The sequence below is a fragment of the Mustela nivalis genome, assembly GCF_964662115.1.
Source record: "Mustela nivalis genome assembly, chromosome: 4".
Taxonomy (NCBI): Eukaryota; Metazoa; Chordata; class Mammalia; order Carnivora; family Mustelidae; genus Mustela; species Mustela nivalis.
In genome coordinates this window covers 1753252-1776600 of record NC_139023.1, presented here as the reverse complement: position 1 = coordinate 1776600, position 23349 = coordinate 1753252, and the positions used below count along the sequence as shown (strand labels likewise).

At 47.1% G+C, this 23349-nt stretch overlaps 1 protein-coding gene and 3 long non-coding RNA genes across 5 annotated transcripts in view; 2 read left to right on the top strand and 2 right to left on the bottom strand.

Annotated features, from left to right (window-relative positions):
• The window catches only part of RASGEF1B (RasGEF domain family member 1B), a gene marked incomplete at its 3' end in the record, with an annotated part of 333562 nt that overhangs the window by 37673 nt on the left and 272540 nt on the right, over positions 1–23349 (bottom strand). The window lies entirely within an intron of this gene.
• The window catches only part of LOC309862545, a 531010-nt gene that overhangs the window by 463218 nt on the left and 44443 nt on the right, over positions 1–23349 (bottom strand). The gene's annotated exons all lie outside the window — the stretch shown is intronic.
• Positions 14–8025, top strand: LOC309862547. The gene is made up of 3 exons (XR_014310573.1): positions 14–696; positions 5832–5881; positions 7608–8025. It is a non-coding gene; the product is annotated as an uncharacterized lncRNA (long non-coding RNA).
• Positions 13494–21265, top strand: LOC309862542. The gene is made up of 4 exons (XR_014310567.1): positions 13494–14701; positions 16302–16583; positions 16658–16766; positions 17151–21265. It is a non-coding gene; the product is annotated as an uncharacterized lncRNA (long non-coding RNA).

The window sequence follows — 23349 nt, the reverse complement described above, 5'->3', positions numbered from 1 at the left end:
GGGGTGCCGCCCCCGCTGCGTAGACCGGCCGGGCCCGGCGCGGCGGTGTTTACCCGCGTGGGGTCGGCCGCTCGGGCGGCGCGCGTCCCTGTCTGAGTCCGCCCGCCCGGGGCTGTTTGTGAGGTCATGTGTGTGTGTGTGTTCGTCTGCGCGCGCGCTCCCCGGAGACACCGGCCCGACTCGCTACACTGTATCCGCTCGCGCAGTCGGGAGCCCAGGTCGCCGCCCGCGCACCTGCGCAGGACGCCGGGTCGGCCCGCGGCTCGTCGGCCCGGCCGGTCTTTCCGCAGGGCCCGAGTGCGAGCCGTCCAGCAGCGCGCGGGGCAGGCTCGCGGCAAAAGCAGGCGGGCCCCGCGGTGCTGAAGCTCGCGGCGGCCTCGTGGCGACACACGGGAAGCAGATGGTCGCAAACAAAGTCTCAAACTGCGGCTCTTACAGGTTCCACAAGGGAAGGGAATCTGCTGTGAAATAGGATTCTGGAGGCGAGGGGGAGGCGGGTCCTCGGGTGAAGGCTGAGTTGTCATGGTAACCACATACTCTATCATTGGATCCTTGATAACTATTTTAGAAAAAGGGTAAAAACCTCAATAGTTCACCTTGTACAAATAAAAGCGACTGAGGGGAAGGAAGGATGGGAACAAGGGAAGAAAGGCAAAACTTGGAGCTCCGGAGACTGCTGCGGCTACATGACCTGCAGTAAGTCAAGCGTCTTTTCTGGGCTTCAGTTTTCCCACATACCAACAACGACACGATTCATACCTGCGCTACAGGACTATACCTAGGACTGCTGAGCTAGAGGAGCCCTGTTTGTCCCTACTCCATCCTCTTCCTGTTCCTCCTCCTTCCTGGCCTGGAACGGGTCATTTTCAAATTCAGCTTGCCTGTTCTGGGCTGATTCCTCCCCTCATTTTCTTCATCTGCCCCTCCTTTGACTTCTCTTCCTCTAATTATACTCTCTCCTTTACTCCTGCAAATGGTTCTCTCCGACTCAGTAATTCACTCTGAGCCTCTCTGCAGTGGAAAGGAGAAGCCCTGGGGCCCAGCAGGCTTGGTGGAAGTGGGCCCCGCAGGGAGGCACAGGGGCTCTGCTTGCCCAGCCTAGTCACTGAGGTTGTACTGGTTGTTTTGTCTTCCAAGCTCAGTTCTCCATCCTGGCTCTGTAACAAACAAGCCACTGAGGTTGTGCAAGCCATGTGCAATACTGAGGTTCCTGGGTCGGTAGCAATTAACTAAAAGGGTGAGAGTAAACCAGGATTTCTTAGTGGAAATATCTGACACAACCTTTTTAACCTCTGGATACACCCACCCACCACCCTGAAAGATTTTGTCCTGTTTCCCTTAAGTGTTTCTCACCAAAGCAAAAATGCTTATTTTAGATTCTCAAAGTATAAAAAGGACACTGTGATAGTATTGATTTAATGTTTTACTAAACCACATTCCCGCTCCCCATCCTGATGGACCCCCATGGCCCCTTCTAGCTCCCTGTGTGAGAGGCGATACACACGGACGGCGACAGCTCCAGAACTGGGTAGCCTACAATCGGATCCTGTCCTATGGCTTTGCCAGTTATCAAACCTTACAAAATCCCATATTGAGGGACCCTGGGCTCCAGTTTGATCATATGAAAACAGTGGTCATAGTTTACAAAAGTAACTTCTTTGTAGCATGTTAAGAAGATTCTTTAAAGGGACACATGCCTGGCTCAGTCGGGGAAGCGCCTACCTTCCGCTCAGGTCATGATCCTGGGGTTGGGACCGAGCCCCACATCAGCTCCCTGTTCAGTGAGGAACCTGTTTCTCCCTCCCCACCCCCTTGTTTGTGCTCTCCCTGTCCCCGTCTTGCAAATAAATAAATAAAATCTTAAAAAAAAAAAAAAAGGAAGATTCATGAAAAGAGTTACTACATGAAGTGGGTTTGGAACAATGGCCCTGAGCGAATCCTTCCCTGACCCCCTCTCCACAGGGTCCTTCCCTCCATTCGTTGTTCCTTCCGTAGGACTTGCCACCATTTAACATATTGTATATTTTCTCCCTAGTTAGAGTATAAACTCCAAAACATCAGGTTTGTTGTTGTCATTGTAGTTGTTGATTTTCTGCTGTATTTCGAATGTCTAGAACAGTGTCTAACACAATAAGCACTCAATAAATATATATTAGTTGACTTCATTAATGCCTAGTAAATGGTAACTACTCCATAAATAATACTGTGATGATTATGTATCAATCATTCTCTAACATGAAAAGATATATTTTTTTCCCAATTTCTACTTCCCATAGTTTCTTTCTGGTCTTTTGATTCCATTGGCTCAATTCTTATCCGGGTAACATTGGTTAGCTCAGTAGTACTGGTCACACTGATGCAAATAAAGCCCCGTGGAACAGGATACTCAGATAATAAAATAACCGCTTGTACGGAGCTTTGGGTACATGGCAGGCCCTGTGCTAAACAGTATTTTTCTCTTCTTTTCCTCTTGGACCTCAAGTGCACAAAATTAGAGCAATCAGCATGACTAATCCATGTCTAACACTCTTAAATCAGCGGGGGGCGGGGAGACAAACCATGAGGACTGTGAACTCTGAGAAACAAAAGAAGGGTTTTGGAGGGGAGGGTTGGGGGAGGCTTATGGTGGGTATTAAGGAGGACTGTGGGTATTAAGGAGGTATTAAGAGACTGTGACTCTGAGAAATGAACGGAGGGTTTTGGGGTGCGGGTTGGAAGAGCCTGGTGTTGGGTATTAAGCAGGGCATGGATTACGTGGAGCACTGGGTGTGGTGCATAAACAATGAATCTTGGAACACTGAAAAAAATTAAATTAAAAAAATAAAAATAAATTTAATTATTTTAATATATTTAGTTTATCTTAGTAGTCTCTTTCATTTCCCATGTGAAGTCCTAGTTTCCACCAATCCAAAGGCATGTAACTCTTCCGCCATGTAGGCAGGGTGTGTTTCAGTCGCCTTTCATGCCCAGTGATGGTGTGGCTTCATGTGAGTTCCACACGAGTCAATGTATCTAAGTGTTACCGTACAATCCTCTTGTTCTGGTTTTCACTGTGTTCCTTCCGACTTTCCATTTCGCTCATCTCTCCGTGTTCACAGACGTTGACGTTGTAACGTTTTCACCTTCTGTTGAGCGTTTCACCGTATTTGTGTTGCATTTTTTACTCACATTATCTTTGATCCTTGGCAAAACTCAGAGAGATACATACTATTCTCTCCACTTCGGAGATGAAGGAATGATGCCTAGGGAAGTAAGTAACTTGTCATGGCCATAAAGCTGAAGAGGCCGTAAGTTAAACTGGTGTCTCTCTCTGGTGCCAGTGCTCTGGTCTTCGTACTCTATAAAACGGATTTAATTACGGACTGTAAGATTTGTGAAATAATGTCTAAAAAAATGACTCAATTTGACTCATTTTACATGTCTAAGATATTGCTGTTAAAACTAGTAGATATATGCATTTAAGCTAGAGGAGTTTTCATTGGAAAGCAATGTTTATTATTCGTCTGAGACACAAGTTCAATATTAATTGTGGTTTATGATTTTCTTTTTTTTAAGGATTTATTTATTTATTTATGAGAGAGAGAGCAGGGGGAGGAGGAGAGGGTGAAAAACTCAAGCCGACTCTGCACTGAACATGGACCCCAATGGGGGCTCCATCCCAGGACCCTGAGTTCATGACCTGAGCCACAGCAAGAGTTGGAAGCTTGGTTGAATGAGCCTTCCAGGTGCCCTGGTTTATAGATTTTCTTAAAACACTTGAACATTAAATGAAAATTTCACAAAATGTAACTACCTTCCAATATGTAAAACTTGCTCCATGAAAGATGAATGAGGCTCCAGAGCACAAAATAGGACTAAGGAGAGAAAAGAATAAGGAAACAGATCACAGTTTCAGTGTAAGAACTTTAAAGACATCCACGGTGGAACAGCAGCCTTTCTCAGCATTGAATTCCCTCTCTCTGAGTCTTAGAAGGCCTTGTGAAATGGCCAAGTCACTCTCCAAAACACTCTGACATTTTCTCTTTCATTTACCGTCTCCGTGTCACTCTGGAATATGGAGAAGAACAGTTTAAGCATAAGGCATTTTAGTCCGAGCTTATAAGGGTAAGAAACAAAGGCACTGATCACCCTACTTTTATCAACAATCAATCTAGACCACAATCATGGCCTTCTCCCTTTCAAAGCCAAGGAGGACAAACCAACTAAGTATGATGTGCGTTGCCTGTCTTGTCTTTTAACCAAAGACTCATGAGAATTTTATAAAGCAAGAACACAAAGACTGATCAAATGCAATTCTGAGAAAATCACTTAACAGTTCCTAAGCAAGGTATGTTAATATGACCTAAGCAAGTTCTGTTCATATGAAGCAGAGCTATTCTACTCCCATTCTACTCCCACTGCTTTCACACAGGACGTGGAAATGCTATTGTGGCACGGCTAAGTCAAGACGGAAATATTTTGGAGCTCGACGACTCCTTTTTTGGGATCCCTCTCTGGACTCTCTCGTACAGGGCAGCAATGGTTAAGGGGAGATACTGTGCAAGATGTTGGACAGGCCAATTAGAGCAGCCCAGCTCCAGACCTTGGAGAAAACCCCTCATCTCCTCCTGGTGGTTCAGTGAGCTTCTCCTGGGCTTTCCTTTCCTCATCACCAGTGCGCCCAGAGTGAAAGGCTTTAAGCTTCTTGGCAGGATTTGGTGCCCTGCCGTCTTCCTGCTTCTATCCTGAATGAAAGAATTCTCTCTGTGGGCCAACCTAGCTCACTGGTGGACCACACTGGAATTTCATAGTAATGGAAACCATGTATGTGTTTGGCATTGACCTGTGTGCCTGCGTTTCCCAGAACCTGAGAGATGAATGACATTAATGTCCTAAGGTAGGACATTAAGATTCAGATATTGAAGATCCCGAGTCCCTGCCCAACTGCGTGAACACCTTCAGAGCCCCGCCACTTAGAAGGAATTTTTGTGATGAAACATGTGCTTGGATCAGTCTTGGAATGATCATCTCAATAGTAATTCACAACATTTATTACTGTTTACAATGTTTTTTTTTTTTTTTTACATCCGCTATCTCCTTTAGGGAGAAGATTGGGTCGGTGAGGGCCGTTTAATTCCGACAGTGGTCATTACAGAGGCATATATTTCCCTTTCCTGGGATCACTAAAAATATTACAGATTGTTATTCGTCAGACTTGCTGAGAAGATACTCCCAAAGACAAAGGAACTGACTAAAAAAGAGAACTCAGGGAAAGTCTCTTCCACAGACTCACATGATTTCTATCACTGTCACTTTTTATCTCTCAGACCTTAAGTTGCACAAAAGAATGTAATGACCCCATGGGAAATTCCACAGCAGATATAGTGGGTTTTCAAAATCCCCTAGGGAGATGTAAAAAAATTAATGGATCTTCATTTATGCTAGATGAGATCTGCTGAAAGGCAAAGTTATTATTTTTCCTTTATCCGCATTACTGTTTCACTCATTCGCCCACTCTTACTTACTAATACAAAGTAATTATTTGTAATATCCTCAGGAGGGATATTGTTGTTGAGAAATAATATAACTTGTCCTGATCATGAGGTTATGAGGTATGAGGTTATCTCATTGTCTTCATTGGTTATATAATGCACAGTGACTTAGTTTTTTCTGCACAAAGAAATATTTCATAATCTTAAACAAGCACCATTTTGACAAGATGTAATGCTGTTCTGAGTGTAAGTTCAAATTTGTTTACCATGAGTTAGTTTAGATAAGTATTCATCCTATAAACTCTTTATAGCGAATAGTAAATATAAATATATTTCTCTATTTCTATTTTCTCTTTCTAGACATTTTTGTCAGCTTTCTTGTGAGTAAATTGATCTTACAATGAATTAAGGTAAGGTTTTCTGTTTCAAATTCTTACAGCCTTTAATGTTAAGTCTGATTACTTTGCTAGAAGATCTCCTTAGTTTTGACTAATTACCAGTCTATGTCCTAGAACATTGGGTGGGAAGGGGAAGGGAGAAAATGAATAATAGAATAATAAAATTTTAGAACTGGTAGAAATATTAATGACCATCTCTTTTCATCTTTCTCCACCCCCATGCCACCAACCAAGGCATTTTTGAAAGGAAATTGAATTCTAGAGAGATTAAATGATCTTTCCAAGGCCCTCCAACAAGATAATAGCCAAGTTATGCAAGTCAGAGAGCCTAGGTGATAAGCCCAAAACTTCAAAAACTACGTGATTTTATTTCCTAATTATTTCTGCAGGGGTGACATTTATGGAGCTACTTTGACACAGTAGAAGGTACAATTTGTTTTCAAATATTCTCAAGATATCTAATATTTCTTGATGAAATGATAAAGAATTCTAGATGTTGCTAACACTTTTCATTAGAATTCTCTGAATATTGCCAATACCACCTATCTTATTTAATATTCAAGATAGTAAAATAGTAAACTCTTAGTTGCTTTATCATTAAAGTAACCATAATGTAAACTATTTATCAGATGTCATAAAGTACATTCAAGAAATTATGTTGATCTAAAAGTTTCTCTAGTAAGAATTTACTGTTATCATCATGAAAACATATGCCTAATATATTTTCTCTTTCCTCTACTAAAAGAATTGACTTAAATAACACTATATCGTTTTTAAAAAATACTACAGCATTGTTGTGATTTCCGGATGATTTTGTCAAGTTTAATTTGCTAAAATATCCAAATATTTATATTGACACTTAAACATTATTTCCATTGGAAAACCAGCATTTCTGTACATATGTTTAGATATTGCTATGGAAAACATAATGCTAAATATATTTTCTGCACAAAAACAAATGGAGCGGATCATATAGTTGAACTGTATTTCCCTGGCTAGTTAGAAAGCACAGTCGTCTCTGGGAAGGGGGGAAGAGGGGAGAGGATGAGGCAAAGGGGACTCCAAATCTTTGTGTTGGGTTTGATTTCTTTCATAAAGAAACACGTAAAGCAGATATGACAGTATATCCATTATCATCATTTGTGGGTGTTTTCATTGGAAAGCAATGTTTATTATTAGTCTGAGACACCAGCAGGTGCCCAACTGTTTATACTTTTTTAAAAATTTTATAAATTTCTCCCCCCAAATCCCCTAAATTTTTATAATTATGGCTGGATGTTTTCATATAGCTATACTGCATAACCTTAAAGTTCTGCATTTAAAGCTTACATTTTAAGGCAATCTGTACTGGCAATGTTACTATTTTACCTTGCTCTGCTCCCTGATTAGTCACATTTATAATGTATGATTGTCAACCAGAAGTGCAGAGTTTTGTCTGGTCTTGCCATACAAAAGTAAAATGTGTGAAAAGTTTGTTAAAGAATGTTATAAATGTCCCAAAGTTTATCAAAATTAGCTTCCTCTTGCTTCTTGATATGGTTGCATATATCCCCTCTCAGACAGGGATGCAAATTATGCGTGTAACCCAAAAGAGCTTTGATTCTTGACTGAGACCTGCTTTCGAGTCAACTCTCCCTCAGACTAACACCACTAGCATATGACTAACGTTTCCAGGACCTGGAATTCACAAGTGATAATTTTAGAATCTACCATTATTCACATAATTGTCTCTAATTAGCTGTCTCTGAAGAGTGGTCAAGAACTAAAGGAAAATGGAGGTTGGACATATGGACAGGTCTCCCTCTTCACGGAATGCTCCATTCACATCCGGTCTGTTGAGAGAGCCACAGTACATGTTCGGAGACGTGTTCGCGGCGTCAGTGTGTGGGGAAGAACATAGCTGTTGCTTGGAGAGGGGAGCTTGGGGAGATTGGAAGAAAAGAGGAATTCTTCGGCCCAGACTATTGCTCAAGGGCTTAAAGAGATTATCTCCTAAGAGAGAGCTTGTTAGGAAATAAGCCTGAGAAAGACTAAGGCCTTCTTTATGGAGGTATGGACTTCATACCTCTTACAGCAAGAAGTTTGTAACGGAGGCTCAAAGGCGACGCCTAGTCCGCATAGGTCTCCCCAGACAAATAAAACCCTGGTCTTGAGTCGTTCTGTTGTACGGTGTTTTCTTCAGAACCCATAAACTCTTTTTAAAATCCTCTTCCTAAGTTGAAAGTTAAACACCAGATATTACAAAAGGCCGTTGTGAATCCAAACTTTCTAACTTCCAAAATACTAATAGGAAGTTGTATTTTTTTTCCCAAAATAGTTGAACTAGGACATACTGTTTTGAAAATATCTCTAAATAGATGTGATTTGGGTTAGCCCTGCCCCCGCTGGCCCATGAAGGCTCATGGCAGACATAGTCTTGTTTTTTGATTCACAACACAAACAAAATAAAAACGAATGTGAATTTTGATCTGTGTCTTTCCTCTGGTAAGGAAAAACCCCACATACAGCGCTGAGACCAGTCCTTGAAAGTGCATCTCAACGGCATAAACTCCAGGAAACTCTCACCTGACAAGTAAGATGTCTATTAGGCCCTAGAAATTTTTACACAAGTTTTTACGGCCTGGGGGAATATTTGAACCTGTTAAACAGGAATTCTTTTGAGGAGAAACAACCAGCATATTGAAATAAGTCATTTGCAAAAAAGGCTAGCAGAACTTGTTGCAAAGCAAATGAGGAAAGAAATGCAAAACAGGACAGCTGGTTGAGAGCGAACTATGAAGGGACACATTGTCTCACCTAGAGATCAAGAGAGTGACCACTATTTCAAAGGGACCCTGGTCTGTGTAGGAACAAATAAAGAAGATCCTATAAAACTAGGCTCTCCACTAAGGAAATTAACGCTCAGATTCTGAGTTTCCTCGACTGTAACATGAGGAGATTGGACGGCATGATTTCAGAGGTGGTTTTCACTGTCAGATGCTGCTCATATTAAGTTTTTGTTAGTTTTTAGACTCGTTCCATCTGGATAACTCAGCAGCCAGGCAAGAGGCTTGAGGAGTCCCAGAAGTGATAGCCTTGACCTCACCCCACTCACCTTATGACTGTGGGCATATCCTTTCCCGGAGTTCAATGTCTGCATTATTAGAGTGATTGTGATGTTTGGAAGAGTCCCTGGGCACCTGCTTTCCCTGGTCCCTGAGGCTTGGGCTCCGCTAGAGGCCGTGACTCCCAGTAGGTATATCATGGCATAGTGACACTTCTGCTCTGGGTCTGGGGTAATGAGATCTGAGATTCAGCTTCAGTCATGGAAGGTCTGGGACAATTCACTTGGGACTGTGTTGGTTTTAGCACCAAAAGCCACATGTCGTGGGCAAATCTTCTGCTCCAGGCACACTGGGAGGGTCGACTGCCCTAGCTCCACAGGTATTTACCGGAGAGAGAAACTTCCATGGGCCAGACCCCGGAAAAGGCCTTGGGAACCCAATGAGAACGAAACAGACAAGGTTCCCACTGTCACGGGACGTCCCTCCAGGTGGGCAAGATGGACTTAACACAAGGAAATAGACAAACAACCAATCATCACAGACGGTGGTCACTGTTGGGACGGAGAACAGCTGGGGTGCCCTTCTCAGAGGGCATCGAGAAAGGCTTCTCTGGAAGCAACCCTATAAGACAAGGAGTCAGTCATGAACATTGCTGGTGTGGCTTAGTTCTCGGTCGTTTCCTAGAATGACGAGGTCCTTCGAGGAACCCTTTGGATCATAGTAGCACTCCCTAAAATCACCTTTATTATCCATTTATGTAGTTACTACTTTAAATTTGGGATAAACGTTTTAATAGAGTAATTAGAATAAAAAGTACACGTGAACAAGACCTTATCTATCACGTCAAAGGCCACAGCGATACTTGGTGTACAGTGGGTGTATGATATCGATTGAATAATGAGAATATTACCACCTCTTAATCTACTGTGTAGTTCCCCAAACTCACGCTAAAATATTCCCCTTTGCTCAACCAGCCTGTCCATACAGCTGACGGGGTTGCCGATCCTATGGGCTGTGGAACACCGGTCAGTCTCAGGCTAGGACTCTTCTGAAGCAGTGTGCGCCTGCTCCGAGAGAGAGTTTTGAAGTACTTCCCTTTGCTCCGTGCCCATGCTTTAGCTCAGGAGATGTTAGGTACTCAGCCACCTGAGTCGAGGACAGCTATGGCTCTTAATTTTAAGTCCTCCGCTTCAGGTCGACCTGTCTCTATCAGTGGGTTGCGGTGTTATTAATGAAAAGGCAGAGGTCTAATAAACGCACAGTCTTACTACACGCATCCTAATGACGATCATACTGACCACAAACACAAGTCTGTGCACACTAGCTGAGTTTTCCTGCAGTGGGTGTAGGTATGCAAAGCCATGATCCCTGACGCCAAGTCCATACTTAGTGACTGTAGGGTCCAGCACTGGCAATCACTTTGAGTATCAGGTGATTTTCCGTCATTCGTAGCCATTCAAGTCTAATTTTTAAAAAGCTGGGGATGGGTGACTGACGTTTACTCAACATTTAGTATCCATCACGGATGTGCTAAGTGCTTTCTCTATACATCTATTGAAGCAGCCTAACTCCCATAGAGAGGAGTCCGTTTCTAGAAGAGGAACTGAAACTGAAACGGAAGGTTTTTAAAAAAAGCTGCCTGAGAACAAACATCTAATAAATGACAGATCCAGGATTTAGACCGAGGTCGGCCCAGCTCTGGTCTCTGTATGGCAAGGAGGACCCAGTCCGTGAAGCGGACACAGGGACATCCGACGGATTTGCCTTGTGATGATGACTTGCGATGGAGGAAGTCCACAGCGCGGGCTTTCCGTGACCATCCGTGTGGCTGCAGCACCGTCCGAGGCGGGGCGAGGCCGCCTGGCCATCGAGGTCTCCCGCAGTGGAAACAGGAAGGACTTGGTTTGGATTCTGGCTCCGTGTGAGCCGAAGCTGTTTACTTACTACAAGCTTCAGTTTTCTCATTTGTAAAATTAAAATACTAATAATGCTTGTTTTAAAAAGGAACTAATACCTGGCATATAAAGTCATTAGTTCAGTACCTGGCACATAAAACTCAGTAAATGGTTGTTAATTAAATATAATCATCATTACTATGCAGCAGCCTCTCTCCTCTCTAATACCTCAGCCTCTTCCAGACTCCTCAGAAAAGTGGGGCCGGATTTGCTTATCTCTACGTGTGGCTTTCATTTTCTGTTGTTGAAAAACCACTTGAAAGTTGCTGATAGCACACACACTTCAGCACGCGTCTCCTTACATTCTTGTACCTAGATAATGATATATCTAACACCTAGGAAAAATCAACCGTATTAATTAATATCATCTGATTTCTAGTATATATTTAAATATTAAGCTTCCTAAATTGTCCAAAAAATTATTCCCAGAGATTTCTTTTTGAACAAGGATATAATCAAGGTGTTCTACTGGGTTGTTGTTTCTTTGTTTTCTATTAATCTATATCCCTCACTCCCAGCCCACTCTGCTTTTCTTGACATTGGCTTTTTGGAAGACACCAGGTCCTCCATCTCAGAGAAAGGGCCGCAGTCTGGAGATGTCCGGTGTTTTTCCTGGAGGTACCATCTCACCTGTTCTTCTATCTTCCAACTTATCTTGACATTGGAATGCTAGCTTAGGGCTTTATTGCTTTTGAAGCTAAACATGGTGCCAAAAATGCCTCAAAGTCGAAGCTAGGTAGTCCATATTACATCACATCAAAGTTTCCATGACCTCTTCCTCTTCAAAATACCTCGTGGTTTTGTAGGCATGTCCGGGGTATGGCTACACCAGTGGTTTTCCACTCTAGCTTCCTTTAGAGTCATCTGGGGAATTTTAAAAAATATTTGTTCCCAACTTGCATCCTTAGAGTTTCTTGTCGCGGGCCCCTGCGCTGAATGATTAGGAAGCTTCCCCACATGAGTCTCACTGGAACCAGGGTGGAGGGGCTGGTTTAGAATTCCGGCTCCGAGAAAGCGGGGGGCACGGCCTTCTTGCCTCCTAATCCCCACGCTCCGTGTCCAGTGGAATGTCAGGCCCTCACAGCTGCGCAGGAACACAGGGGACATCCGTCAGCTCATTAGTATTCATCCCGCTCTCCGACTCCAGCTTCTCCCTTTCTTCTAACTAGTGCATTAGGAAGTCAGAAGGTCAACTCAATAGCCTGGGCAGCCACATCAGAACAAGCCACTACTTTTCAAATTTCTGAAAACAATATATCAACAGGTGAAGAATCATTTTCACACACCCAAGAGAGGAAGAAGGGACAGTCATCTAGCTCCACTGTTAACTGATTCTGCGGCAGACGATTCCGCTTTTTTTCTTTTTACCTTATCAGTTCTTCCAGTTTTCCTTGGAGGGACTGGCGGAGCGATTCTAAAATTCCTTATGGAGGAGAGATCGGGCGTTTGTCCTGGTGGTAACGAGCAAATCTCAACCATGTGCAGGGGTGCGGCGGAGAGAGGAGGACGTCAGGCGGTGTCCTACGTCTCTGCATTCGAATTCAGCTTTGGCCAGATCTTAGACACAGAATACAAAGATGCACGACTTGTTAGGTTTGCCAAAATTAACCACCTGTAACGTCCAATGCGAGGGAGATAAGAACGGTCCCTTTCTCCAAGAAGAAAAGCCTGTCCCATAGCAAACTAGGAAACGGTAAATACACACGTATTTATTGTCCCGGCACTAACTGAACATCAGCCCCCACCGAGAGAATCCCAGCAAAGGACTGAACACATGGGTTTGTTTCTGAAAAGGCTTTTACCCCAAGGAAAAATGATCAGTCTGACTCATATTAACAGAAACGTAAATTAAAGCTCCGCCAAGATATCTTTTTCTTTAGCTCATCAGGTTAATAAAAATCCACTGTTGTGGAAGGTTACAAATGCATGGATCTTGGAACCCATCAACAGTGGATAAGGAAAATCATCCTAAAGATACAGTCCACTCGCTACACGAAGTAACACATGAACAAAGCTATTCGTTTTGTCAAGTAAAAGATCAGAAGTAACCAAGCGTCCGTCATTAGAGAACTGGGTGAGTTCTGACACAGTCACAGAGTCAGTTTGCAAGCATAATAGAGAATAATCAGGAAACTGTGCACGGATACGTAATGCACACATGCTACATAGTGAGAGGAGGTACGGTTGTTGTATAGTGTGTGTTATAATGTATATAAAAGGATAAAACAAGAGAGCATATATATCTGTATTGTATTTCTCACGTGAGAAGAATCCGTGGGCAGATAAACAAGGAATCGGTCGGTGGTCAGCGATGTGGGGAGGAGATGGGAACGGGTCGGTGGGCACAGCAAGAGGGACAGGCAGGAAGGAAACTCCTCACACGACAGGCACCTTGTCACACTCGATTGCGTTTAACTGTGTGAGCGCAGGACATATTCACGAACCCGACTATTCCTTTGAAAGTCCTAGAAAATGTAGTTTAAAAACAACAGAAAACAACCCAAATAATCTTAAAGCTCTTATTCAAATTGTGCAGTTTCAGAGTAAACCCTGCTGTGTGTCACTTCACTGAAAACGAAACTGAAAGTCCATTAACTTCTCGTACACCCAAACCTACACCATGGATTTATAAGAACACTGATAATTTCCAATTTTGATTTGCGTTGCTCTACAGAAGGTCAACGCTTCAGGATATGTTAAAACACGCACTGCTTGAAGTCCAGACAGACCGGGGCTGAGAGACATCCGTCCCAAGGCTGGTGCTTGCATGAGGACGAAGTAATGATGTCAACGTAAAATGAATCTCTTCTCTCACGCGGCCCTTCGTGGAATGCGCGAGAGGTGGGGCTCCGTCCTACAACGGAGGGGGATTCCATCCAGGGCAGGGGGATTCTGTGTTCACAGACAACAAGATGAAAGGAAATTGGGGTTTATTCAATAGGTCCTTCCATCTGTGACTTTCAGTTCTCAGTTGTCTGTGCTTGTTTTTGTGTGTGTGTCTGTGTGTCTGTGTGTCTGTGTGTGTCTGTGTGTGTGTATCTGTGTGTGTGTGTCTGTGTGTGTTCTATTACAAAAACCTGTGGGACTGTTGCTGTGTCGCTAGCGTTTTGCCCATGCATGCATACAGCGTGTGGAGCAGAAAAGCCTGACAGGCCCCAGTAAAATACGCCTGGGCTCTAGGGTCTCCGTGATGCTGCCAAGTCACACATCCTGCTCTGTCTTAGCTCCGTGTCCTTATCTGGAAATACAGTGAGAGCCTAACAGGAAGACCTCGCCATTCTGATACGGGGACGAAGAGATACGGTGGAGAGGAAAGACTTGGGAAAGGGTCTGTTGAAAATAGTGCTATTGTGACCGCGGTTCTGACACAGATACGGACAGACAGGGCAGAGGAAGGTGAACCTGATTCCAAAACACGCATCGTGGAGAATTCGTCTCACTGTTACAGATGAGCGCGAAGAAAGCCAGAAAGGTTGAATAACTTGCTCCAAGGCAAGGAGCCCGTTGGGAGCAGAAGTGGAGACAAATCCCCACACAGGTATTATGACTGAATGTGTCGCTAAGTCTCTGCTATGATTTCACCTTGAGCCTTGAGAATACGTGGAGAATGGGATGCGGCAAAGGGCCACTTGACGACCCTGGTCACAGGAAGGCTGGAGGAACAATGGAAAAAACGATCAGAAAAGGCATAGAAGGACAGCAGACAAGACGGAAGATGGCAGACAAGACGCAGTTAAGGACTACGGGCCAATAAGGTGCCGGACGTGATGAAATCTGGGACAGAGGGCCTCTAGGTCAGGCCCTTGACCATCTGCCTCATTCCATAGTTACTGGTGAGGACCACGGAGGGTGTGGGCCCAACAGGGTGGTAGATATTTAAAAATATATATTTATAATGTGTGCTCAAAATTTTAAAATAACTGATCTTTGCTAAATATTTCCTTTCTGAACCTTTGGGGTAAAAGATTAGTAGAAATCTCCAGATGGACTCATATTTTCTGCTTGAGAGTGAAAAACCTGGGGCCACGTCTTCGAGGGGAACACCGTTAGGATCCTCCTTAAGAAGGACCAGAGCAGGCTGCCTGGGGGGCTCCGAGGGTTAAAGCCTCTACCTTGGGCTCAGGTCATGATCTCAGGGTCCTGGGATCGAGCCCCGCATCGGGCTCTCTGCTCAGCAGGGAGCCTGCTTCCTCCTCTCTCTCTGCCTGCCTCTCTGCCTACTTGTGATCTGTATGTCAAGTAAATAAATAAAATCTTAAGTAAAAAAACAAACAAAAACAAGAAGGACCAGAACAGAGGCTTTGGATCCGTGAATAAATACTATCACATAGGACTCTTTGAATGAAACTAGCCTGGGGTATATTTTTTTCCCCCCCGTGCTAAGTAAATTTCCGAGTGGTGATAATATCTAACACATACACAGAGCTTTCTAAGTACCGTGCACTCTTCTGAGAGGTCATGCATTCATTTAATGCTCATAACCGTGTGAGGGGAATTCTATTACTATCTCCACTTTCCAGATGAGGAAACTGAGACACAGGGAGGTCAGGTAACGTGTCCAAGATCAAACAGCTGGAAAAGCCACCACTGAGCTGGGACTTAAACCCAGGCCATCCGGCTCGCAGGACTTAATGTGGCCTATTACATGGTGCTTTACATACTCTGTCTCCTAGAACGTCATTAAAATAGCAATCTTGCTGCCTACACTAAAACCTTGGATTTCTGGGGTTGGACAGATAAGAACTCATTTATTCATTAAGTAAGTCATTCCAATATTCATTCAATGTGTCTTATAATCTTACTGTATATCAGGCTCAGCGGTCGCAAAAATAGATGTGGTTTCTGCTATCTGCCAACTGAGCGTCTAGGGGAGAGAAATACTTATCAAATAATGACACAAAAAATGTAAAATTATAAAATTTCATAAGAAGCATGAAGGAAATATATGAGATGTTCTAAGATTATATAAACATTTAAATTGGCATCTGTCCTGGTCCCAGACAGGCCCTGAGGGACTTTGGCCTTTGAGCTGGGATTACAAACAAGAGACCTGGAATTGTTTGACATTTCTAAACCCTAATCCTCACCTATAACACAGGGGCAATGGTTCAGGACATTATCCCAGCACTTAGTAACTACTCAATTAGTGATAGTGATAGCCTTGTTATTTTTAATTTTCCCATTACTCTCTGACCCGTATCCACTTAGAGATGAGGATATAGGAAACATGAAGATTTAGAATAATATATTTAGCAATCATGAACACGGAAAGGAGTGGGAAGAAAAAGAAAATGACTTGAAAATGCTACGGATTTTAACTGTTGACAAGTAGAGTGCTTCAGTACAATGAGCAGTACCTGGGAGGGAACCAAATGGGAACTAGATGTGGACAGGAAACCCGATGCTTCGCTCATGTTTTTTCTGATGCCTCAGGATTCAGTCATGACGTTGCTTCTGTCCGGCTGGTAGCACATTCTCTGTGGCTTTAAGTACTTCTTCAGCCCGAGTCACTGGATGGACGGACTGACGTGCACGCTCTTCCCCAGACCTTACTGCTGCAGCAGGCGGGACTGACCTCGCCGGGGTGCGTGTGGACAAGGCAGGTGAGGTGGGGTGGAGAAGCTCCACTCTCCCGAGCCATTAAGAGGGCCACAGAGAGCCTCTGGCCCCATGACTCTGCTTCAGCTTCGCAAGGAAAAGCAGGGACGCTGTGAGGTAAGTTGACGGAAACTCACGGACTCCTTCCTGCCATGCGAGGTGTCCCTGGAAGACCCCCCCACATTTCTCAGACGGGAATCTGCCTCTGCCCCCTTGAGGAGAGCACGTCAAAGGGTCAGGGACACGGGAAAGGGCCGGGGGCCCCGTGCACGACGGCTGGAGGAGTGTCCCGGGCAGTCGGTGAGTCCACGGCCAGACCAGCAGGGAGGCCGCGTGCTCGTGGGGGGCTGTGCCGACGCGGCAGGAGCGCACTCTTACCCCGAATCCCAACCCCGCACCACTTCATCTGGGGCAGGGTCAGGAGCTGGCCAGGAAGGGATGTGGGGAGTGGGGTCCCGGGGGAACGACCAGGGCCACCTCCCTGGCCAAGGGACGTCTAGACTGTCACTGCCTCACCGTTCAAGCCACTGGTTTGGTTCCCCTGAGGTTAGTCCCCATGGCAGGTGTATTTCAGGAGTTCAGGTGACTCGGGTGCTCGGGGGAAAGTCCCCGGCCTCAATTCCTGCACTCCTGGGCACCTTTAGGCCTGGACTTTCCATCAGTACAATATTTGCTTTTCCTTAGGGAGTCTAGAAGCAACTCACACATGGTGCTGACTTCCTCTCTCCTCCTGCTTCTGGAAGAACTTCTAAAACAGGGGAGGGGCTGTGAAATAGGAGGCGTGGGACACTGAGCGAGGCAGCCCCAGGAGCCGCCGCGACTCCGAACGGCATCGCCACGCAGCGGTGTTTTTCTCATCATCAGGGACAAGCACTGGAGGTATCTCATGTTTCCAGGGTGATTCTGGGGGTCCTGACCTTTCATTTCAAAGGCAAGTTTTGTAGCTACACGTGGGCTTTTCCCCGTGTATCTGAGAACTGACGGATGCCAACAGTGCCCCCCCCCCCAGCGCACACATGTACATGCAGGACCCGGGGGTGTCAAGACCAGTGAAGAAACAGACAGGAAAAGAGCTGTACAGGCATAAGGAGGCAATAAATAGAATCACCGCGGCAAATCCAGAACTAAGAGAAGCTTTCCAAGGCAGGATCGCCCACAAGTCTTTCTCCAGAAGCTCCCGTCCGCAGCCCCCTCTGTCGCACTGGCAAGCCCCCGGCGGGCTCCGTCAGGGCCGCACAGGCCGAATTCTACCGAGCTCAGATTCTCGATCTTAAAACGGCGCAGCAAAGAGGACGCCTTTTCCTCTCTCCAGTGTAAAGAATGTGTTTCAAAATAAACGTCCCGTGTCCATTCAGCCGTTGGGTCATTCACCACAGCGAGCGCAGAGCCGGTGGTCAGTAGCTGTTGAGTGAAACCGGTCAAGTCTGGAAAACCATGGGTGTCTCCCGACGCCCGGTGAACGCACTCCCGCCGCTCGGGAAAGAACCGGAGTTACTTGTCGTGGGTCACACACAAAAGGCCCCAGTCTCGCGGCTCTCGCCGAAGCCCCCAGAAACAGACAAGGACGTCTGGTTTCCTGATTGACCTGTGACTGCTGTATCTGGGGTTTAGCTCTAGGAACGGAGGGAAAATGAGATGCCTTTAAACAATTTATCCATCGAAAGAGGACCCTCCCCCAGCCTGTTTGCTGCCACCTTCTTTTTTTCCCCTCTGCTCCCTTCTTTTCAAACGCTACCTGACAGACTGCCGCCGTCACCCTGTGAATGTAAGTAATTTCCTTGTTGACAGCCCCGTTCTCCCTGACATCTGCCAGCACTCCCTGACACGTGAATAAGCATTAAGATATTAACAGTCTGGCACAGGTTTGAGGGCTGGAATAGTAATGCTTGGCAGGCCTGCTGCACAAAGCCACACGCAGAGAGACCCCCACTCACTCGGCTCTGTCGTCCTTCTGGTTCGAAAACGCGGCGGGGCCCCGCGTAAATGCCGATTATTCGCTCGACTGCCCTGGCATTTTGGTGTCTCCTTCGACAGGCCAGATCGTACATTAAAAGAAAAGAAAAAGAAAAACAAGAAAATGCCTGCTTGTGAGACCCTGTAAGGGAGAAGCGGACGGTTCAGGAAAAAGGCAGGTCTTTGCTCACTGGGATGAGTTAATATTTTAAGGGGATTGGCTTAACAGAAAAAGCAAAGTCAAGCTCCCCGAACTAACACACAGGACAGTCTGCACAGAGCTTTCTTCTGATATTTTCAAATTCTTCCCAAACACTAGCTAGCAAGTGACACCTTTGTGCCATGGACTTTTGTCAGATCCTCCTGCCGAAAATTATGAGGCCAGAACACCACAGTAGGCTTTGTTGCCGGAATCTGCTCCCTGAGAAATGGCAAAGCTATTAACATGCTGGAGTCTTAAGCTGTGAAGTGAGTCAGAGAGCTGTCTCTGTTCTATTCTGGGCAGGGCTTGTTTTGGATCAAAACCCAGCAATCCACACAGGTAATGCTAAAATTAACATCAAAATAGAAGGGGCAGAACTGTGAAGGTGACACTTGTTCCCGAGGGGAAAATGACTCACTATGGCTGCACTTGGGAAACAAAAGAGGAGTTAAAATAGGTTTTACGGAAGTTCAAGGTAGTCTGATGAGGGGGTCAGTTCAAGCATTTTGGGGCTCAAGACCTTGACATCTTCTGGGGGCAAAGAGCCCAGATTTTCCTCACTCCCCCCAGCTGGCCCCTGTCAGGACCCGGCGATGTCACAGAAACAGCTGATGGTTACATACTGATTCCTTCTGCAGACGCCTTCATTTCCCTGTTGTTTGACATGAGCCTGGGTCATTATCTCTGCTTTGCAAGAGAGGAACGAAAAGAGGCCCCAGAAGGATAGGGCCTTGCCCCAAATCGCAGGTAGTAAATGGCGGAGGCCCAGAGTGACCCTGGGTCCTGTCTTCTGGGCTGGAGTACTTCCAAGGCATTGGCTCCCAGCCCTGGGGGCTTGGTCAAAATTCCCAGAGAAAGGAGAGTCCGCCTGGAAGGACTGTGACTGCCTTTCTAGAACCCCACGAGAAGCTGATTGATTGGGACTGAAAGGAACCAGAAGAATCAACTCCAGTCCACAAAGGGGGTTGCTCAGGTGGGAAGGGTGGTTCCCGTCAGACTGACCTCATTTCTTCCTGAGCACAGCGGGCAGAGGCTCCGTGGTGGCTTGGGTATGTCTGCTCGGGCAGGGGAGTTCGAGTTCTCAAACCAAATCCCGGGCCACCCCCAGTTTCCCACTCCAGACCTTGGATGTGAAGGGCGTGGGCGTCAGCGGGACCTGAACTCGAGTTCTGCCCCCCATTAGCCGGCTCAGTTTGGCCAACTGAATCTCAGTTTTTTCATTTATAAGACAGTGAAGACAACCCTATCTTCCTTCTAGGCTTGCTGTGAGGGCTAACGGAGCTAAGCCGGTCAGATGTTTAGTACAGTAACGCCCAAAAATAAATGTTAATATGTTGTTATTATTAATCAATATGGGGACTCACGGGAGCCTCCCATGTCTCTGATTCCCGACTTGCCATCCCCCTGTGGACGTCCTGCCATGAAAGTGCCGTTACAGCTGATAATGGGGCTCCCCCAAGGCTCCCGCCTTTGTGCGTGTCCGCCTCACTCTTGTTTCTGGACGGCTCCCGCTTACTTTAGATGCACGCCCCAAGCCAGGGCACCTGCCTGTCTCCATGATAGTGTGGTCATTGAGAGCACAGTCTGTGCGCTGGACATTACTGACCTGCTCAGTCCTACAGGTTAGGGGCTACATTTCGCTTTTAAAGGTTGGGCAGACGGAGCTCAGAGAGGTTAAGTAACCTACCCAGAGCTTCACAGCTGTTAGGTCTCGGGCCAAACTTCGCTGCTGGGGGGTTCTGGTACCAGTGCCCGCTCTACAGCTGAACCACCTCACCCCTCCCGAGACGAAGCTGCAAACCAGGGAACTTGGATTCTTTTGTCCACCTTGGTCTCCCGTGGACACCGCTGGGGGTTCCTGTCCTGCTCCTGCACCTCCCGGCAATGTTTCAGGCCCTGTCCGGGCTTCGCGTCCATTCTGACCACCCCCGTTCAGGACCGCGTTCCTGTTTCCTGGATGTCAGATGTTTTCTGGATGTCCCTTCTCCGTTTCAAGTCCCTTTCTAACTCACTCCGCCAACACACAACGCACAGTGCCGCCTGCTCAACCCCCCGGAGCCTGGCTCTCACGTCAGCTTCCCGGCAGAAGGTACTCAGTGACGACCCACATTCTGCAGAAGAAAACGATACTAGTCAGCCGGACAATCGAGGTCTGCCTCCTCCATAAATGTGCAGTTTAGCTTTTTGGTTCTCATTATATCGCTTTACATACTCAGCAAAAGGCACAATGCACGGGGCCAGAAATCTGTGCTTCTTGTCTGTTGCTGCCTCCCTGATACCTAGACTAGTTGCTTGTTTACACTGCGTGCTCACTAAATATTTGCGGGTTGAGTGAATGAATGATTGAATGAATGAAAACAATTTTCCCTCTAAAATGACGCCACTTTGCACCGTGCTTTACCGCAGAGCTCCCGGCCGTTTAAGGATGGCAAGTCTGCTCTCCTTCTTCAAGGGAGCTGCCATCGTTTTTAAGGATGAAGAAAAGCCAACACAGGACTCGGAAATATTTGATATGTTGTAGAAAATAATGTTTACCAAAGTCATGCTTTGGTGCTTATTAAACACAATGCAATGTAATTGTGTTATGCAAGGATGATGATGGGAGTTCTAGAAATAGTCATTATTAGTCACGACAGGTGATGTGACCTGGTACGGGAACAGCAGTTTCAAATCAAGTGACAAAGGTCGTCCTGATTTTGCTCCCATAAGCGTTGCAGAGACAAGACATAGGGCTTCTGCTGCCCCTGCCGAGCGGGGGCCTGGGGCTCGCGCGCGCTGCCTTCCTTCCTGCCTTCCTCCGGCCTCCAGGCCTCCCTGCCCCGCACAGGTTCACACTCTCCTTCTTCTTCTGAGGCTCAACTAAACGCCATTCCCTCTCCCTTCTCTAGGCCTCCCCCAGGACGAAATCTCTCATCACTTCCCCGCGGCAGCTTCTCTTGGGGTCAGCCGGCACGATTCTGACTTCAGTCCCACGGCTCGGGCGGTGGCTGTCCCGACCAGGCCTGTGAGAAAGGCCCGTCCGCCGCTTACCGGTGCTCAGCGCGTCGTCGTGGGCTGAGGGAGCGGCCGTGGGTCCGAGGAGCCGGTGTCTGAGGCGCGTTGCGAGGCCGGGACAGGCCGCACCCGCGGGCAGAGGGCGCGGGGCAGGGGCAGCCGCGTCACGGGGCTGCGGACAGACGGCAGCGCGTGTGAGCAGTGACGGGGCCCCGCGACTTCCGTGGGGGCCACAGCGCCGGCTGCCCTCAGACACCAGCTCTGTCGCGTCTGCATGAACGGGGGGCGCCGAGCGGTGTCCCCTGTTCCTACGTTTTGTGGCTGACGACGACAAAAGCTGACACGGGGCAGCAGTGGTTCCCTGTGAGGGCCGCAGGCCTGTTTCGGACGTGTTCCTGCCTTCCGTGATGAAACTGTTGCACGGACACTGCGCGTTAGCTAGGATACGTCTGCATTACTGTGTGTCTGTGTCTGATACATCTGTGTTACTATGTATGAAACTGTTCATCGGACTCTGCACGTTAGCTAGGATACGTCTGTGTTACAATGTGTCTGTGTCTGAAACTGTTGCACGGACACTGCACGTTAGCTAGGATACGTCTGTGTTACAATGTGTCTGTGTCTGAAACTGTTGCACGGACACTGCACGTTAGCTAGGATACGTCTGGTCTGCGTTACTGTGCGTCTGTGTCTGAAACGTCTCCGGGCCGCCCCACATCGCTGCTCACTGTCGCAGGACTTGGCTGTGGTCCTGTCACTGGCATCGGGCTTGGTCATGTGACCTGCTCAGACCTGCGGACTTTAAGTAGAAGTGACATGTGCCGTGACCGAACAGAGCCTTCGGGGCCACTGTGCCCTTTTGCCTCTGCCCCGCGGCCGACCCATCTCAGTGGGGTCGTGTCCTTCCTGCCGGACCCTGCGCGGAAGCGGCTGCCCCAGCCCGGACCCACACATGGGAAACGAGCCTCCGCTGGCGCAGGCCCCCGGGGTCTGGGACCCGTCGCTGGGACTGCCATGGCGAGGCCGAGGCTCACTTGTGCCAGGACGGCCCGGCCAAGGAAAACGTTCGGAGCGGCCAGAACCCGGGAGGGCTCCACGGTGGCGGCTCGGCCGAAGCGCTCCCATGGATGCGATTTCCTAACTCGCGCTCGCACACCTTCCATTTAAAGCCTCTTCCTTGGACTCTCCAAAGTAGTTTGCTGTGGACAGTCATGGGGCTGAGAGCCGGAAGGGTGTGCGTCCCGGTCCCGACTTGCTTCTTCTGGGGCTCCGTGTCCTCCTAGATAACTGTCAAGGATGCGGCAGAAGAAATTTCGAGGCCGCGGCCAGGCCGCCGCCGGGTCCCGCATCCACTGCGTGGCCGAGGTCGGCTCTACCGCTACCGCGCGGGCGTCCAGGCCCTTAGCCTCTCCGTCCTTCCCCCCACAGGACTGACCTTAGCTTTGGCCGTGGTCAGGTGTCAAGGCGATGGAGTTTGCGTGGGCTCCTGGAGCACGGCACTGTGTTTTGTTTTCCTTCTCATATGAAGTCACTAAACTCTCAGCCAGAGAAAAAAGTGATTTCCCAGAAAACAAAAACTCTTTGGCTCACCAAGGTTGTGCTTAAAAAGAGCAAGGTACGATCAGAGAAGAACACGAGGCTGCCAAGGTGGGCAAAGGTCTGGCCCCAAAATGACAACTTTGGGTTCCAGCCTTCTTCCCGCATTATCAGCCCGGTGATCTTGGGACACCACTC